The 18,318-nt window shown below is 38.1% G+C and overlaps 1 protein-coding gene across 2 annotated transcripts in view; it reads right to left on the bottom strand.

Annotated features, from left to right (window-relative positions):
• The window catches only part of SMYD3 (SET and MYND domain containing 3), a 424,863-nt gene that overhangs the window by 85,013 nt on the left and 321,532 nt on the right, over positions 1 to 18,318 (bottom strand). The window lies entirely within an intron of this gene.

The raw sequence follows: 18,318 nt of genomic DNA, 5'->3' as shown, positions 1-18,318 counted from the left end.
ACTGCAGTCAATTAAAAGCAGAAATATTAGTATCCTGCAAAAATGTGGGGTTAAACACATGCAGAGGCCCTACTTTCCTGTCCAGAGGGGAAAAAAAAAAAGCCACCCTACACAGAGCCTGAGAAGCTCAACCCAGAAACAACACAGCAGATGACAGTGACTGCTGATGAAAAGAGTAGCTGTTTGCATACAGGAACTCTGCTGATGCCAGGCTGTCACAGTACCTTTTAATGAGTACCAGTGGAGCCCAAAGAATGTATACTGGACAGTTTTGAAGCAAATAGCAGCCTTGACTGTGGCAGCCTGATATGGGCATAAATAAATAAATACAAAGACTATGCAACAGTGTATCTTTCACATTATGGGTATTTTGGTTTGCATGTAAAAGATCCCACAAGAAAGCATGTTCAAATTGCCATTCAGGAGAAATATAACCTTTCATTTAATCTCAAATATTCAGCTTGAGAGTGTATTCTTCCCTCACACAATCATACAAAGCTAAAGTGGTTTTAGAAAAGAGTGGAGAAGAATGGAAGTTGCTTGCAAGCAGATATAGCCTTACCCCAAACTATCAGACTGAAGTTTCTTGGTGTTCAACTCCAAGATAGATCAGCACTTTGTAAATGATTAGCAAGTATCATCTTCATAGGCTTAAACAAGAACCAGAATCCATTTCATAATGGATTTTTTTAACAGCTGGTTTTGGGGTTTTTTTATTTTTTAGATAATCTGTTGGTCAGTTATCAATGACAGACTAATAAAATATTTTATGTAGAAAAACACTGCATGATACTGCATATACAAGAAAAGTCCCAGGTCTCTTCTGCATAACATTAAATCATTAATATCATTAATTCTCATTAGAATAGAAAATGAGTTAGAGTAGGACTTGGCAGATGTGAAAATGAGATTTGAAAGTTGCAGTTTCATCCACATAATAATTGCCTGGAACAGTAAATGCACACCTCTATTTTAAAGAGGTACACTGAACAATTTAATATTATATCTTAGCCTATAAATTGACAAATTGTTATTTATGAGATCATTAACCATAACGTGAAAATGAAATCCTCTCAAAATTTCTCATAAATTCTGACAGCAACATTAATTTAAATAAATGTACATGCAGTAGCACATGTGTTTTTTTTAAATGGTTAGACAATACTTTGATTGGTCTATTATTTATGTAACCCATTCAGATGTTCCTGATCAATTACCAAAAGCATACAACTTATTTATTTATTTTCTGCTGGCATTGGATATAAAGCGTCGGACAACTTCTGAGCAAATATTAGTCCATTTAAAGTGGCAGTTATACTGGTTCTAAAAATATTGACTTGATTTTGGTATTTATTGAAAACATAATGCCTTCCAGGTAAAAGAGAAAGAAAGCCAGCTTATGTGGACCTTCACTCTCTCTAATGGGTTATGAAGTAGCAGAGGTCAAAACATCTCTTAGAACTTAATGAATCCTTCTTCCTTGCAAATCTCCTATTATTATCATAAACCTGTTTATATTAACAACATTGAATTTTCATCACTGTAGAGTTATAGAGACTGTTTTATCATTTTCTATTAAAGGTATGTATTCTACTATGTGAAAAGTTTTACACACAGAAGTCACAATAGTTTTACTTTTTCCTTTTCATGAACATGCATTAGCTTTTTGTACCAGGATATATGCGAAGAAAAACGTGAGATGCATGGACAGTCTGAGATTCAGACATCAAGAGCTTCTTTCAAGAGTAGTTTGCCATGAAGCACTTTTTAACCTCTCTGGTTTAGATATTTCCACAGTATGCAGTTGCATCTCAATATCCTAGTGAGGTGGTGAAATACCATCTAATTTCTAATAATTTGCAGTGTCAAATATGACACTGGGAATCTGGAGTATACAGAGCCAGATCTAAAAAAGTATTTAAGTACATAAACACAGGCAGAAGTCTAACTGGTCCCATGAATTTTGAGGTACATGATTTTGCGCACAATCCTACCAGAGGCATAAGAAGTTTCAGGTGCTCTGAGGTTTGAGTAACTCCCTAGGAGACAATCTTTCCCCCCTTTTAAACTCAGGTGTGAAAAAAAAACAGTGATGCACATATAAAGTGTACTAGAGATAGCAACCTTCGTTATGTCTGCTTTCTGTCCTCAGTAAGTGGAGAGAGAGGAATTGAGATGGTGGTGGCAGGAGGAAGAGCTCATCATATATGGTGTAAGAAATTCTGACATAAAAACAATCCTTCATGGACAGTTAACAGCTGGTAACAGGTATCAAATATGATATCTCCATAGTCTGTCAACTGACGATGGAGTTGTTTGTATGTTTTCTTTTAGAGACTTTGTAATAAATATAAAAATTTACTGAGTCTCCTCTACATTTCTATTTACATAAGCTTTTAAGAGGTTTTAAATCTCAAAGTTAAAGATCAGTCCTACCAAGGGGAGTTCTGAGATTTCAATCTGAAAGTCCACCACAAGAGTTGATGTTGTAGACCACACCTCCCAAGAAACAAAAGGAAGAAGGCATTTCTTTTACAGAACGCCTGAAGAAAAATCCATTTTCCTAGCTTACCAGGATTCACAGATGTAGCTCAAGTAACAGCTAAATCTGGAGTATCTAACACTGCTGCAGGAGAGCACAGGTAAGCTGCTTGTTCCTGAGGCAACTGTTTATGGATCAAAACCTACTGGGACTGGAAGTTAACTAACTCAATTTCTAAGGAAAAAAAAAACAAGGAAAACCAAATGTCTTTCTCATGCATCACAGTATTTCTTTCAGGTTTCATGGTCACCTTGCATTGTCTTTTTTTCTGCCTTAACTGACCCACCTTATTCCTTGTACTACCATCAGGTTCTGATTCTATGTGATCCCAGATTTTAAAATAAGAAAGAAAAACAATTCTCGGCAATGTGGCACTTCCAGAAATGGGTTCTTCCTTACAAAGGGGCCCTTGTCATCTTAACCCCTGCAGAATCATTTATCTCAGTTATTTAATCTGTGCTGTTGTTTAGCTTGTCCCTTCCGATTCCTCTAAAAATTGTTCTTATCCAGCTACACAGCACTAAAACTGCATACCACATACGGAGACAGAACAGAGTCCTCACAGAGTTTGTTACACCCAGAAATAAGGAAAAATGCCCAAATATTTCAGAACTTCAAAGTTGCAAAGTCGAATTGCTTGCCATTTCTAAAATTTCTGAAATAACAACTCCCAGCATGAGAACCAAGGGAAAATTCTCAGGGGAGAGTCACAGACTTTTCAAACATCCGCAATGCAAAACATACTCAGGAGTATCCTAGAGCTCTCGAGGCTTATCATCATAGCCTGATTGGCCATACAGTTCACTAACAATTTAAGGAATCAATTCTCAGTGTTTGAGTTGGCTCCATGGCAATAAATCCTGCAAGTTTATTTAAAAGGGACTGCTATTTCAAACAACAAATGATATTATATAAACTGACTGAATTAAATAAAAAGATTTGTTCTTTTGAGAGACTGCACATGTTTTAGAGAGGTATTCTGTACTCAGTAAGGTAACCCAAGTAGAAGACATAAGCTTTCCCAGACTGGTAAACAAACAGAGAGTCAACCAACTTTACTGACTGACCATTATTCTCAGGCATACTTTATCAGCAAACAAAAATTACTGCAATCTGTTAAATTTTATTTCCTCTCTGAGTGACCTATGAAAACTCTGCAAATTTACCCCGTAAGGAGGTCTCTGTTCTCAAGATGTCTGGAGCTACTGTCTGAGCAATCTCTGTCTGTGCCAGACCCACAGTCTATCTGACAGCCATGAAGATTTATTTCAGTGTTTGCGTTTGACAGTGTATGAAGGCTTCAGTTTGGCAATATACTGAACAGAATTTGCTTTCAGCTCAGACATAATTCAGATTGCTTTATACTATGGATTTGCATTTGGGTTAAATAAAGCAGACTCAGACTTGATAGCAGGACATTCCAGATTTGGAATTTCAGATACTAAGACAGTGAAAAATGTCAATAAGACAGTAAGGGAAAGAAAACAAATAATTCTTGACTAACACTTGCTGCACAGATCAAATTACAAACAGCAGGACTAATAGTCATTTTGTCTTCACATGTTACTGCAACACAGTGAGGCAGCTCTTATACCATGCGTAAGAAACCCTCACAAGAAGGACTACCAAAGGATGTATTTCACTGATAGGTCAGTATAATTTTCAGCTTTGATATACAATGACTCCAGCCATTTCTGTAAATGCTGTGTCACAGCTGGCATATTCTAACCCACCACCAGGAAGAAAGCCATAACTAACACTTTCTTCCCTAATTTATGAACGCAGTGTAATGTAAATTAAAGATATTAAAATACCCTTCATGGATTATTAAGTTTCTCATTCACACCAAAGCTGGCTGGGTAGTCCTGGTCATTGGCAAATATTTTACAAAAGATGCTCTAACCAGTTCTCATGTTAACAGGTTTCTCAAGAGACTTAAACATTATCCAGGAGGAAGGGGTGGGCAGTAAATGCTATGCGAGGGGCACACTAATTCAAATGACCAAGACACACCCCAGAGACCTTTTAGCCCCACTACATCCCACTATAGCTCTGCACCGATAGCTCTTTCCCACTCGAGGGTGAACAGATACCAGGCACGGGTGGTTGACAGGTCTCAAATCTGTTAATGACTTTATTTGATACATGGAGAGCTAGAGCAACAGTGCTAAACTATAAATGCACAGTATGCCACGGAAATGACAGACCTGACAAGCCCCTGTTTTGAGTGTATTTCACTCAGCTGCTCATGGCCACAGACCATGACATCCAGGCTTCCCATGCAAGCAAAGCTTCTCGCTCTGAAACCTCACCTCTGTCCACTGGACAGGGCATTGGAGAGGGAGAGAGGAGATGGGACAAGGTGGGAAGGTGTCTGCTACCAGAATGCTGTGCTGAAAGGAGCCCTGTTACAAGGCACCTTTGCAAACTAGACCTTTGTGGCTCATATATACATGTTTGAATGTTTTACTAAATCAGGAACTTTGAATCCAATTCTACGTTGCATTGTACTCGGGACCTACCTACTGGCTTCCATGGGAGCCACAGAACCAAAACTAGATGAAGGAGACATCAGAAGCATCAAAATAAACTGAGAAAAGAAAAGATTCTTTGGTGTTCTATTGCAGACAGAAATCAAAACATATTAGAATGGATTTGGGAAAGCTTTATCTTATTTAGATTTTCAGACTAAGGAAAGGGGAGAAGAAGTTAACTGTTTGTGATACTTGCTCAGAAGCCAAATTTTGATGCAATACCATGAAATTTGGAGAAGTTACTTTTCTTTCACACCATGACTGAATTTGCAAATATTCCATTTTACTTCAAGCACGATTCATCCTATTATTCTCTTGTGCCAAAACATCAATGTTTTGGCTGAATTAGAGACTACCATTACTTCAGAGCTAGTTACAGCACAGATGTGTATTTCCAACTGTTTTCTTAGTTCTTCAGCTTATGTCTTTGGAGATCTTTCTTCACATCAACTATCAATATTTCAGGCCTTTTTTGCTATCCTAGCACATAAAAGTTTCTGGTGAGTGTGCAGAACACAGGTATCCCTTTCAGAGGGCTGTCACCACCTACAAGGCAGTAGACCAGAAATTTGGCCTAACATTAACAGATGATTTAATGCAACTGTGCTTCAGGCATCCCTTTTTAGTACTCAGCTAAGTGGTGCAATTTTGATTGGAATGGAATGAAAATAGGTCATGGCAAATTACCTCCTCTCTTCTTAACCCCACACATACTTTTTGAATTTTTCAAATAAAAATATTTAGCTATGCAGCTAAATATATTTGATTACTAAGAATTTCAAAGCCATCATTTCTAGGACAAATGTTATGTTTGCTATGGACATTTTTTCTTTTTTTTTAAGTGTGTGCAAGATGTAGTTACAAACCTGAGACTTGAAAAGGTAAATCCTGAAACATACAAAAATATTGCACTCTTTGGGAAAAATTAAGTATCTTGAAGTTTTTTAGATCTCTCATTAAAAGTTTTGTGCAACCTGTCCTAACCTTTTCACAAATTTCTCCTCTGACAACAGTCAGCAAGTCTGATGCTCCCTTGGGTGAAAATCTAGCTTTTACCCAGCTCTGCAAATATTATTATTCCTGCTTTTTGGAACAGAACCGAAATGCATCTATTTCTGGAGCAGAACTGGAGAGAGGGACCTGCAAAGCCACTAATGGATCGTATTACAGTATGCTTGCAGCATTTGGTGTTATTAATTGGAGTGGAGTAGACGCATGACATCCTTCTCTTCATCCTCATTTTCCTACTGGTAACTCCACTCCTCTGAAATGGGGCAGAGTTATTAACTTGATTTCAACAGCCACTGCATGCCTGCCTATTGAAAGTAAACTGCTTGTTTATTGAATGGGATCAAACTTCATGGGCATCCATCCAGGAGTGGTTAACTGGCTTTGTATTTGTCTTGCTTATATTGTTACAGATAGCTGTTTCTCTGCTTTGCAATGGTATATTCAAAAAACAAATGTTGGACTTAATATGAAAAATAAGGTTGAGGTTCAGCAATGGTTGCTGGTATGAAAATTACATAGGCAAAAGCAAAACATTAATGAATTAATTTTGTATAACTTCAGCTAATAATACAGGTGGAATAAATTACTATCTGTCATCTCCTTCCATTATCCAGATGATTTCCTCATACCAGACTCATAGCTGCTAGGCAGCCTAAGTTAAGTGAGGTGAAACCTAGCTTAAATGTTTCAGGGTTTGCCTAATATTCTCACAGATGCAACATAATTGTTATTCCTTCTGGAAGAGCTTGTTGAGCTAGACCTTCAAGTAGATTTACCTCTTGAAGTTCATTGACCAATCTTTGGATTTGGTCTGTTGGGCTTAGTGGATTTTTGTCTCTCTTTCCTCTCCTCTTTTTCACTCTTTAACTATTGCCCAACAATATGTTTTCTACTGGGGAGGGGGGGAAGATAAAAATCTGGGGAAAACTTTTTTCATACCATTTCTCTAAAATTGTTTCCACCAGGAAATTTCTGAATGCACAAAAGCTGAGAATATTTGAAGAGGAGGAAATTTCAAAAAGAGTAGGAAAAAAAAAAAAGAAATGTCTCTTCCAAAAAGTGATGGCATAAAATGAGTATTTTTAAATCTTAAAAACTTAAACACACATAAATAAAAGGTTTAATTTTGAAAATTTTTCTGAGAAGGGCAACGAAAACATTAATCTTGATTAATTTAGAAATGTGGAAAGCAATATTTTGAGAAAAAACCCACTTTTTTCTAATAAGCAGCATGTGGTTTTTGAACCATCTCTAGTCTCACTTTGCTACTTGAGTTACAACCTAAAACAGAGATGACCGAGGAGTTTTAGAACTGAACCTAAGACCTTTTTTTTTCTTAGTATGTTGAAATAAATACACAGAAAACACTCATGCCAGCATAGGACACTTTAAACCTGTATATGTCCATGATCACTGCAAAGCAAGGCTAACTACAGCCTGCTTTGTTTTGTATTAACCAGACAAAATCTCAGGCTCTTGTAACGTTTGCACATCGAGTCCCAAAAGAATACTGATATCACTGCTAGTTCCTTCAATTTTTCTTGTGCTCTTTCCCTATAGATAAACTACTACTACTTTTCTTTTGACACACAGTTTTATAAAAAGGAACAAGTACTGTTCTTTTTATCCAATCATTAAAGCAAAAAAAAAAAAAAAAAAAAAGGATTTAAGTTATTTAGATATCATTTATTTTTCAACTTATCCCAATCATTCAAACTGGGTGACATTACTACTTCTAGAAATAAGTAAATAGGCCAGACATACCCTTTTGTAAATCCACCACTGTCAGTGGTCTAGACCACTTTCTCTCCATTAAGGGCCTTTGGAAATCAGTAAGTATGGCAACAGGAAACATGCACTATGTTCTTCCAGATAGTTGGCAGATCAAACATCTGCTGAGAGCAGGTCATTTAAATTACATGCAAAAGTATAATTTAAAAATTGTATGAGCTGTTCACAAAATGCCAATGTAGAATTTAATAAATAAAATACTGTCCTTTTAAAGTTTTTTGGCGCTTGATTAGCATATGCCTGCAAAATGCTTCTGAACTTACCCTTACTCCTTCCTTCCACAAACAGCATATGAGCAGTGTTGTTAGATACTATGACTGATGCTATACCATAGTTCTGCAGGAGACAGGCTAAAGCTGCCTGTGGCCAGTGAAAAGGAGTAGAGTACCGGCTGATATTCATCAAATATATTAAGTCCAGGTGGCAATTAGAAGTTTAACAGGACAAAGTAAAACTGTGAATCAAAAAGCCCACTATGTATTTAATCCTGAAACACTGAAATATCCAGCTGATTGCCTTAATGTGGGGGAAAAAAAGGATAACTGCTTATTAAAGGCACTGAAGAGATGGTTAAATCCAGACCACAGTTCTAGACCCCTTTCTGACTGAAAGGGAATGCTGATTGCACTGTGAGCACGTGCACTGGCACAGAAGGGTGAATATGACCATATCAGAAAATAGCAGGATACGATAAGACAGAAAATATGTCAAACTCCATTTCCTTCTCAGGACAAAATAGAACAGTATTACATTTAAGGTAAAGATGTAATGATGCATAGAATAAATTAAAGCTAAAGCAGTAATTTTAAGGCCTGTACATCTCAAGTACTCAGTATTCAAGGAGTTCTTGGATTTCCATAGGTTGTGTGCATTCTTAGTATCTCTGAAAAATCAACTCCGCAAGGGTTTCCAGCCAGCATTTTTTTTTCCGACATCTCTATTTTTTGGGCTATTTCAAACATTGCTCTCATCAGGAAACAGTTGAAATAATTTAATTTTCAGAATTCCATAACATTGGACATGTTTAGTCTCAACACAGTACATATGCTTCTAGTTAATGTGATGCATAGCTTTCAGGCTGATGCCACTTGTTTTCTCATTCCCATAATGCTAGTCCAACATTCTTGGACAATCCTATTTTATGATAAACCACAGTCAGTCAATGACTTCTAACAATACCAAAGACAATATTCTAGCATTGTGTGCTATATTTGACCATATTGGGAAGTGACAGAGAATTAAGTCAGGAAAAAATAAATAAATCCTGCTCCTCTACTTTGGATCCACAGACAGCATTTGGCATTTGGCACTCAGGATCTAAACCAGAGCATCTCAGAGCTGTATTTCCCATTGGTAGGCCAGAGTGGGGGATTTTGCTTGAAGAGGCTCTGGATGCTACAACCTGCTCCATTCAGAAATACCTGGATAGTTGGTACCGAGTAAAAGGAACATCGCTTTCACATTTGGTTTGGATTCCTTTGTGACTTTTGAAAGTACTAGCAGAAAATAACTGTTTTGTTTCCCCAAGAGAAGGAAGCATGGACATATTTTGGGCGGTTACATGGGAACAAGGCTTACAGCACCCACAATGCCTGTACCCCAGAAACTAGTAGGGAGAAGGTCACCATCCCATTCAGATTCCTTAGCAGAAGTGCCATTACTTCAACAGAACAGATAACAACTCTCAGTATATTTTTCTACCTACAACTGAACAGAATAGATTTTCCTTTGAAATAGCATTTTTCTTTATTGTACCAGATTAGTAGTAGCCATTATACAGATCTTCTGTATTGTTACTATATGCTATTACTAGTTAGGAAAAAACTCACAATACTTGAAGGCAGCATTAAGCTACACTTTCATTTGAGTAAGAGCCACAGAGTAAAGAAAATACAATTATTTACTCCAAAATAAGCTCATAAATTAAGCTCAAACAGAGAACTACTAGTCAATGTGACATCAAATGATAAGTTGACAAAAGAACTGTAAAATAGCTACATATAGAGTAGCTTTTAACAGCACAGCTAGAGTCATAGGTTGCAGAAAATGTCAGGAGAAAGCTGAACTCCTATGTATGGTTCCTATTTAACGAACTCTCTTACGGTGTACAGACTGTAGATCAGTGAGAAAACGGTCAAATAATTGCATTATTTGATCTTTCACTCGTAAAGAAAAAAAAAGTATTTCATTTTGAAAAGTCTCTACCAGGTATCTTGGAAATACAGAAATAAAGGAAGGTTAGACAAACACTACATTGAGTTCACAGTTCAAATGCTTGTGGGTAGCTAAGTAAAGTTCACAGACCTGTATGTAATTGCTGTCTACAGGAAATATTTGCGTTAGCAAAAGAATTTTCTCCTCACTCCTTCACCTTTGCCCTTCCACAAACTCACCAGCAAAGAAACCTCCTAAAGCATTTCTGTGATGAACACGACTTTCCTCACCTCTGAGATGAACTAAATCTAACAGCCAGGAACAGAATCTGTCAACCTCTCAGAAACATGGTTTTAGCAAGTATTAATTGATAAAGGGTATACTTTTTTACAAATAAGCTGGGAAAAAACCCGATTCACTCCCTGTTCATTTGTCCTTGTTTAGACTCTGTATAATTTTTTGAAGCTTGTAACACAAAGAAGAGCACAAAATTTGCACTTTTATTAATGTAAATTGGCAGCAACTTCAGCAGCATCAAATGAGTTATACAAAACAATAATTAGGTAAGAAGAAAGTTCACAAGTTGAACTAGAATTAAAATTTCTGTGAGCACTGAAATTGGGTGATCTAATCCCATGTGGTTAAAATTCTGTACGTTTCAGACAAAACAAATCCTTGCCATTAAACATCTGCAAACTTTGGGTTGCTTAATGCATTAAATACTAAAATAAAAAGGCAGAGTTTTTAAAAAACCAAACAGTAGATGTGATATCATTAAATAGCCTGACTAGTCAAACTTGAAACCTGAGCAAACATTTTAAAAAATAACATGCAATTTTGTTTCACTCTTTTTTTTTCCCCCAGCTTGAGATAGCTTGAAAGGCACTGAAACTTCGCATTTATGAAAAATGTCTGTGTTTTCCCAGCATTCAAATAATATACTGTCTTCTACAAAGTGACTGCCAGAACCGTGTATTCTTTCATGTGAAAGTGACACTTTTGCCTACCAACAAGTATCAAAATTTCTTTATAGGAAAAGCTGTATCATCTTCCCTCGTATATGCAAGACCAGGAAAATAAATACCAGTAGTATACCCTGGAAAGCTGATACGTACCAATATGCTTTACTTTCATTTTCTTTACCTTACAATTTTTAAGCCAATTCAATTGTTTTCATAACCCAGATTCATGATTTCAGAAACTTAAAGAACAGACACGATCTCTACGTTTCAAAGTCCTGACATTCACTACAGTCTGAGAAAATTACAATGGTGTTGTGTTATATATTTCAAGCAAGAAAGGTGGTGAGATGGCTGTGCTGGCTATACAAAACCAAGTACAGACTTAGAAAATACCCCTTTGATTCACAACACTCTCCTAGTGCTTCATGCTATTTTTTTCTGATACGCAGATTCACTCAGCAAATCTTTATCTGCAGATTTCAGACTCCTTACTTTGAACTTTTTTTTCATTTTGTGCAAACCAGATCTTTACATATATCCAAGACAAGCAAATCAGCTAGATAAACAGTGATTTCAGCAAGCAACAAGGAGCAGCTGGCATTTCTATTACACCTGACAAAACCTAGGTTGACAGGAAAGAACATACTAATTTTTGGTCACAACAATATTAGTGGATCCTAGCAAATTCCTCACCTCTACTTCCAATGAAAACTCTAAGTTTATACCTTTGAAGCTGTCTTAAAAACATCACGAAACTAAAGAAAGTGCAAAATTGGATCAGAAATATGAACAACAAGGCATGAGGCTATTAAAATCTACTGTTGCATTTCTCCTCACAGTTTGCATTTTGACACTCACTCTCCGTCTTATGTTCATACTGTTTTTACCCAAGCATAATGCCAAAAACCTACATGCCAAAATACATTCTTCTGATTATTTAAGAGCACATTTTCCTTTCATCTAGGACTTGTCTCTCATCTGATTTGACTGCCTATGAAAATTTTACCTTTGAATTGTTATATTTTCATTAATAGAATGAGGTAAAACTATAAAGTAATTCCTAAAACCAAGACATTTTACCCTAAGGATCCATTCATGATACAGTAAGAATTTAAAACAAAAATTACAAAATCACACTAGGTAAGGTTTCATTGTTAGCTCTTGTTATGAAAGCCATATGAGAACAAACAAAGTAAACTCATAACTTTTTTTCACCAACAAATGTGGAAATAATTCTCTTCTTTACATGTTAGGACAGAAAAGAGTAATTTATTCCATTAATTCCTATTTAAGCTATAATTATAATGTATTTTTAAAGTATTTTACATACTGTGCTAATCTTGGCCATTCACCTCAAAAATAAATCAGCTGTGTGCAATTACAAAATTGTAATGTTTAGGTCATCTAACAAGAATTTCAAGTCTCAAGCTTTCAAGTACCAAATACTTCCACATTTTTTGTTTTTTACTATTGAGCTCATCCTACTGAAAATGCAAAACATTTTGAAAGTTTGAATCATGATCTAGCCTTTGTGACCAGTCTTTCCAGACTGAGTCCAAGTGTTTTCCCATAAACAGTCAGTAACATCACCTCCTCAGTGAAGCTGAAACAGGTGCCCCTTTTTATTAGCAAGGCTCTTCCTTGAATGAATGAATGAATGGCACGATGAATGAAGCGCCTACTTCTCTTAAACTTCATTGTTACTTTTTTGACATTTTATACTCACTGTGAGAGCACCGCATCAGTCTATTGGGCTATTATCACTTGATGGATCATTTAAATCAATCATTCAATTTGTGTAAGATATTAAAAACAAATACATGAAAATTATCCCTTAGGACAAAATTTAGACTTCTAAATCTGTTTCTCCAAACTACACTATCAACCCTCCAGTTACACATCCATGATTTTGAACAAAGAAGATAAGAAGCAGGAGAAGGAAAAGTAACAAAAAGTATAAAATCACTGAATTAAGTAAAGAGAAACAAAATAGAAGCCAAAATTACAGGAGATAATGTATTCAAAAAACAAGTTCAAACAGATAACTAGCTTCTTAATGAGCATTTATTAACGGTTTGTTGTAGAAAGAGTATGGAGGAGAGGACCTGGCAAAATACCAGTCAAGGCCAATAGTGCTTAATTTCCACCACCTGTTGCTCAAAGGTGTTACAATACGCAGGCCCCAATAGAATATAGGTAAAGATAGAGTTTTGTTTTAAGAATTATTACTTAATTCACTCAGCAGTTCTAAGCAGCAATCCAGCTCTGACACAGTACTTGCCCGTAAGGACCAGCTAGCATGCTCTCAAAGGTGCCAGTGTGGCAAATGACAGCCAGCAGCAGTTTTTGTCTCTGCATGCAAGTGCAGGGCTGAATTCAGCCCTGTGAAGCTGAAGCTTCACCTGCCTGTGGATCTCAAGGTCCCTGACTCCAAGCCACACTCAGCAATTCACAAAAACTGCCTCATATTAAGTAAGGACGCCTTTATCTGTGGGACAACTGAGGCTACGTAAATCACACGTGTTGCCTTGCAAAGGGGGCTGCATAAATACCGGGTCCACCCACTCACACCTTCTCACCCGGTCAGTACCTACACATGGAGTTTGCACTTTTAGCTCTCACATTGTAGGAATGGCTGAATGAACGAGTAGTGATACCTTCACTGAATAATGATTCTCTTCTGCTGCTTAGTGAGTAAAAAGTTTGTTTGATTGTCACCTAACTTTGTACAAACTAGTCAGACATCTGAAGATCGTGAAATAAATCTTCTTGCTTTGCTCTTGTTTGGAAAGAGGCCCTGCTTATGCAAGCACTTACAGAGACGTTTTGTTTTCAGCTGAGCTTTCTCACTAACCTCAAAAGGGTGGCTCACAGGTTACCGCTGCTGTTTCTTACCTGCTTCAGTAAGACACCTTGCAACCCACGCCCCACAAATGGTTCATCCATTTGCTTGAGTATCGCTATTCTAGTTACAACTAGTTTTGTCTTACTATGTCTACAGACCCTGCAATGCAATTCCTGTAGAAAAGGTAATTTTAACTTTAAACTTATTTTTTATTGAATAGACATGTGATTTTCATGCAGAATCTGGCCATTAGGAGGACTCCCAAAGCAGAAGAGTCAGTGACAGCCCCAGGACCAGTGCATGAGATGGGAACATGACAGTAACAACTGCGTGGGGCGGCTTTTTTACATGTTGCTTATTGGTAAATGTGTCACTGACTAATACTTGACAATATTTCATGAAATGAATGCACAAGTCTTTTACCAGAGGAAAGACATTAAAGTGAGAAACTAAGTTAAGCACACTCAGTCTTGATAACTAACGGATGATCTGTTTGTACCACAATACTTCCATGAGTCTGAGCAACAACAGCAAAGGGCAGGAAAGCTGACTGGGCTTTAGGAAAGCTGCATTAGTACTGGCATGTGGGGAGATAGAAGCAGGGATGTTTTTGTCAAAACAAAAATAATGATTGAACTTCTACATAAAAAGCCATTGTTTAAAAAGCCCTATTTATACAAATCTGACAAATCTGCTCCAAGACATACAAAGAGATGATTGCAAAATAAAGCTCACTGATATTTACTCAGACTTCTCTCTGCTAGATCTGTGTGCATGCCTATGAACATACTCTCATGCCACTTTATGTGTTTGTCTAAAAAAAGACATGTTATTTAACAATATGCTCTTTGGCACAAATTTAGCCATAAAGCCACACATTTTGCGCACCAAGTATTCATAGTAACTCACCGCACAATAATTGAACTTGGGTATTATCAGTTGCAAAATTATTCACAAACAAAAGTGCTACATATTTGAATTAATAAACATCTGAGCCTGTACATTCCCTTCATTTCCATGAGTAAAAATGTTTATCTGAATTAGAGCTGAGCAAATAATTTTCAACAAATCATTTACCCTCCAAAAGCAGTTTCTGTCTTTACTTTTCGAATCCCTGAAAATAGATTATAAATCTGTCAAAATTAATTCAAAATCAGCTCAAATCTTTCTTTCTTGTTCCTGCTATTTTTGAACTCAATGAACCAACCATGAACTAGGTAGTAAAAATTCATACTCAAATACTAAAATTGTGACAGTCGCTGAGTCTGCAGAGACATTGGACTTAAAAACTGAAAATACTGTAGCTTAGTGTGATTGCATTGCAGCATAGATGCTAAATGTAAATCACAATCCCAAAGACAAGCTGGAAGAAGCCCTGCCCTAGAATAGTAGCAAAATTCAAAAATGAAACTTTGAAAATATTAATTCTTTTTTTTTAGCCCATACACAAATTGTCACCCAGACCATCCTGAGAATTATGATTTTGGGGAGAAATTTTTTTTTCTTCTGCCATTATCATCTTGTTATTGGAGTAACAACTACTTAAATGCTTTCTGAAAAGAAGTGGGATCAAAAAATAATAATGCTTCAAACTCAGGAAGTAAAATAATGGAGCATTTCAACAGTAGGGAGAAAAAAAAGGTAATGCTTTTGGAGATCCTTTCCTCATTGCGGCTTCTCACAGAGCTTCTGTCCTGCTTCTCACTTTGGCAATGCAGTTACTGAACCTGTAACTACAGATTGAAACCAGAGTTCAGCAGGCCTGAAATACTATTATTTGTCTATATATCTGTAGCTTTATATTTCTATTTGCTCAAGTACATCAAACAATGTATAGACATTAATTAGTTAAGCGTTATAACAGCCCTGTGAAGAATGGAAATGCAGAACTGAATCATAAAGAGGTTGAATGTAACACCAAGGCCATGGAGCACATCAGCAGCAGTTTGGCATGCAAAGGAATCTTTTTTAGAGTCTTTGACTGTATCCAAAAGGTTTACAGTTAAAAAGAAAAAAACCCTTAATGTTCTTTGGAAAATAACAGAAGCGTAAAATCCGCACTTGAAATGGGATTCCTGGCTTTACACTTCCCTGTGGCACACGTTGATGGTGCCATGCTGCAAAACAGCTGCAGGCACAACATTGATCATGTTACGCCAGTTAAGGGGCCATGTATTATTTCATGTCTTCTGTCTTGGCTGTGTGATGCTGTGAAATCGGCTGGTAGTTCCAGTGCACTTCTCTGGCGCATTTTCAGTCTGCATTTGCCTTTCTCCATTTATGCAGATTACTGCATGCCTGTTAACTGCCATTACAGAGCAAACTCATCGCATAGAAAACAACAAAGTGAGCAACAGAAAGAGGAGGGAAAGAAATCTTCCTAGCAGCCAAAACCTATAAAGCATCCGAGCACTTTTAAAAGCTCAACCATGAATCAGGAAGGGAAACCCCTGAAGAATTGGGGACAAGAGCAACAAACTAGAACAGAGGGTCCATGCAGCCCACCTTGTCCACTTGCTGTAGGACATTCGCTACCCTGATGCTGCAGCCCGCCTTGGCAGGGGTGATTTTGCCTCTTGGCACCTGCAGTGCTGATGGTGAAGGGGTGCACGCTGCAGGCAATGACTCGCCTGGGCCCTGCAGGTGAGGGGAGGAAGCGCCGGCAGTGGGGGGCTGCCATGTCTACACCCTCAAACACAGGTGACTGTGTCAGGCCAGGAAGGCACCTTGGAAGGTATCCAGCACTAAACTTCTCCGGCCCCAAATTTAATACTAAACCCAACACAGCTGGTGTGCTTTTTGCATGCCCTGTTAGAGTTCATGTTCTCAAACACTCGTACTGGGAGCTGAAAAGCTCTGAGTCAGCTCCTGCCTCCCAGTGAGCTGAGACAGGCACTTGCCCCCCTGCCCCCAAGTGAGGGCTTCCTGGGAAGGGCCCTCCCCATGAGAGTCACCTGGAAGCCCTGAGGCTGTCACAGGTCTCCCTGTAGCGGAGTATGAATGTGGTAGAGCTTCCTGTCAGGGCCCTAAGGGCACCACCAGGCCTCTCCCAGGGCCTCCCCCCACCTGCCCACAGCCCTGGAACCCCATTTCAGCACGCTCCTCCTGAGGCTGTCAGTCCCTGCCACAGCAACATAGCAGCAGAGCCGCTTGCCAGCTCCCCATAGCCCTGCCCAGCCACAGGCCCACATGGCGGCCTTGCCTCAGCCTGACCCCGTCCCCAGGTAGGTGCCCGATACCCAGGGCTGGGGCTGCCCCGGTGCCCCTCAGCTGCCCTGCTCCTGGCTGGGGCGGTGGGACGGGCCCTGGCTGCCCGGCCCTGCCCTGAGATCCCAGGGGAACCCCTACCGCCCCCAGTGCCCGGTTATGAACAGGCTACAGTACTTAAGACATAATCACAACAGAAACATAATTACGCCAGCCTGACAGCAAATACTTTCTGTTCTTCCTCCCCACCCTTCATGACGGAGGAATACTCCCAACAAAATACTGCAGAAAGCAGGTTTAGTAGAAAACTAGTGCGTAAACAGATGTCTCCAAAACAGGTGTCAGAAGAAAACCACAGCAATTCTGGAAGAATTTAAACAAATTCTTTTCACTGAAAGAAGAAATGTGACAAGATCTAAAAGGCTGTCTTCCTCCTTCCCCTTCTTCCATGAGGAAATAGCCCTCAATAGCCAAACTTTTGCTGTGACAGAAGAAAAACAACTCGTCATCAACTGTGCATTTTCCAAAATTATACTCTTCTCCGTATAGCAAATGCATGTGCAGCTTCTGGCTCCTATACAAGTTATCTATAATGAATTTTAGAAAAAAATAAAGTATTTTTTAGTCTGAAAAGTGAGACAACTAATACATGTAGGGCATATATAAATGTATGTAGGAAAACAATGCACGTGGGAAAATAATTTATGTAGGAAAACACTCACTGCTATTCATTTTCAGTGGACAAATAATATGACCCTTTTTTCTTGGAGTCATTGCAAGTGCACAATTTGCCACTCTAGGAGGAGCAGGTTGGAATGAATGGCAACTTATTTCCATGAGTTGTTTTCACAATAGGCCCCAACTGGAGTTTCTTAATTCAAAACCATACGCAACTTTTTTAAAAACCATGAGAAAAATACATGGTCTGTTTTGGTTTCAGATCACACACTCATTTGCTCAATTTTACACTGTATCTCAAAAATAATTTCAAGAAATTTCTGGTGCTCTGAAACCTTCATAGATGCTTTTACAGGTATGCAGACTGCTGTCAAAGCATGCTATATAGCCTTCTCTGAATAATGCCAAAAGTACAAGTCTTTTTCAGGAAAATAAGGTAATTCTTGTATAGTCACGTTGCATTGTGCTTCACACAAATCATAGTCTCACTGGAAATATGAGTTTTCCCTTCTAGGTATGGTCCCTAAGCCTCGATAACAACACCAAGTAAAAGAAAACCACAAATTCTTGCATGACTCATGCTGCTTTCAGGAG

The sequence above is a fragment of the Gavia stellata genome, chromosome 2, assembly GCF_030936135.1.
Source record: "Gavia stellata isolate bGavSte3 chromosome 2, bGavSte3.hap2, whole genome shotgun sequence".
Lineage (NCBI taxonomy): Eukaryota > Metazoa > Chordata > Aves > Gaviiformes > Gaviidae > Gavia > Gavia stellata.
The sequence above is the reverse complement of the archived record's forward strand: the minus strand, read 5'-3'. Positions and strand labels throughout refer to the sequence as shown.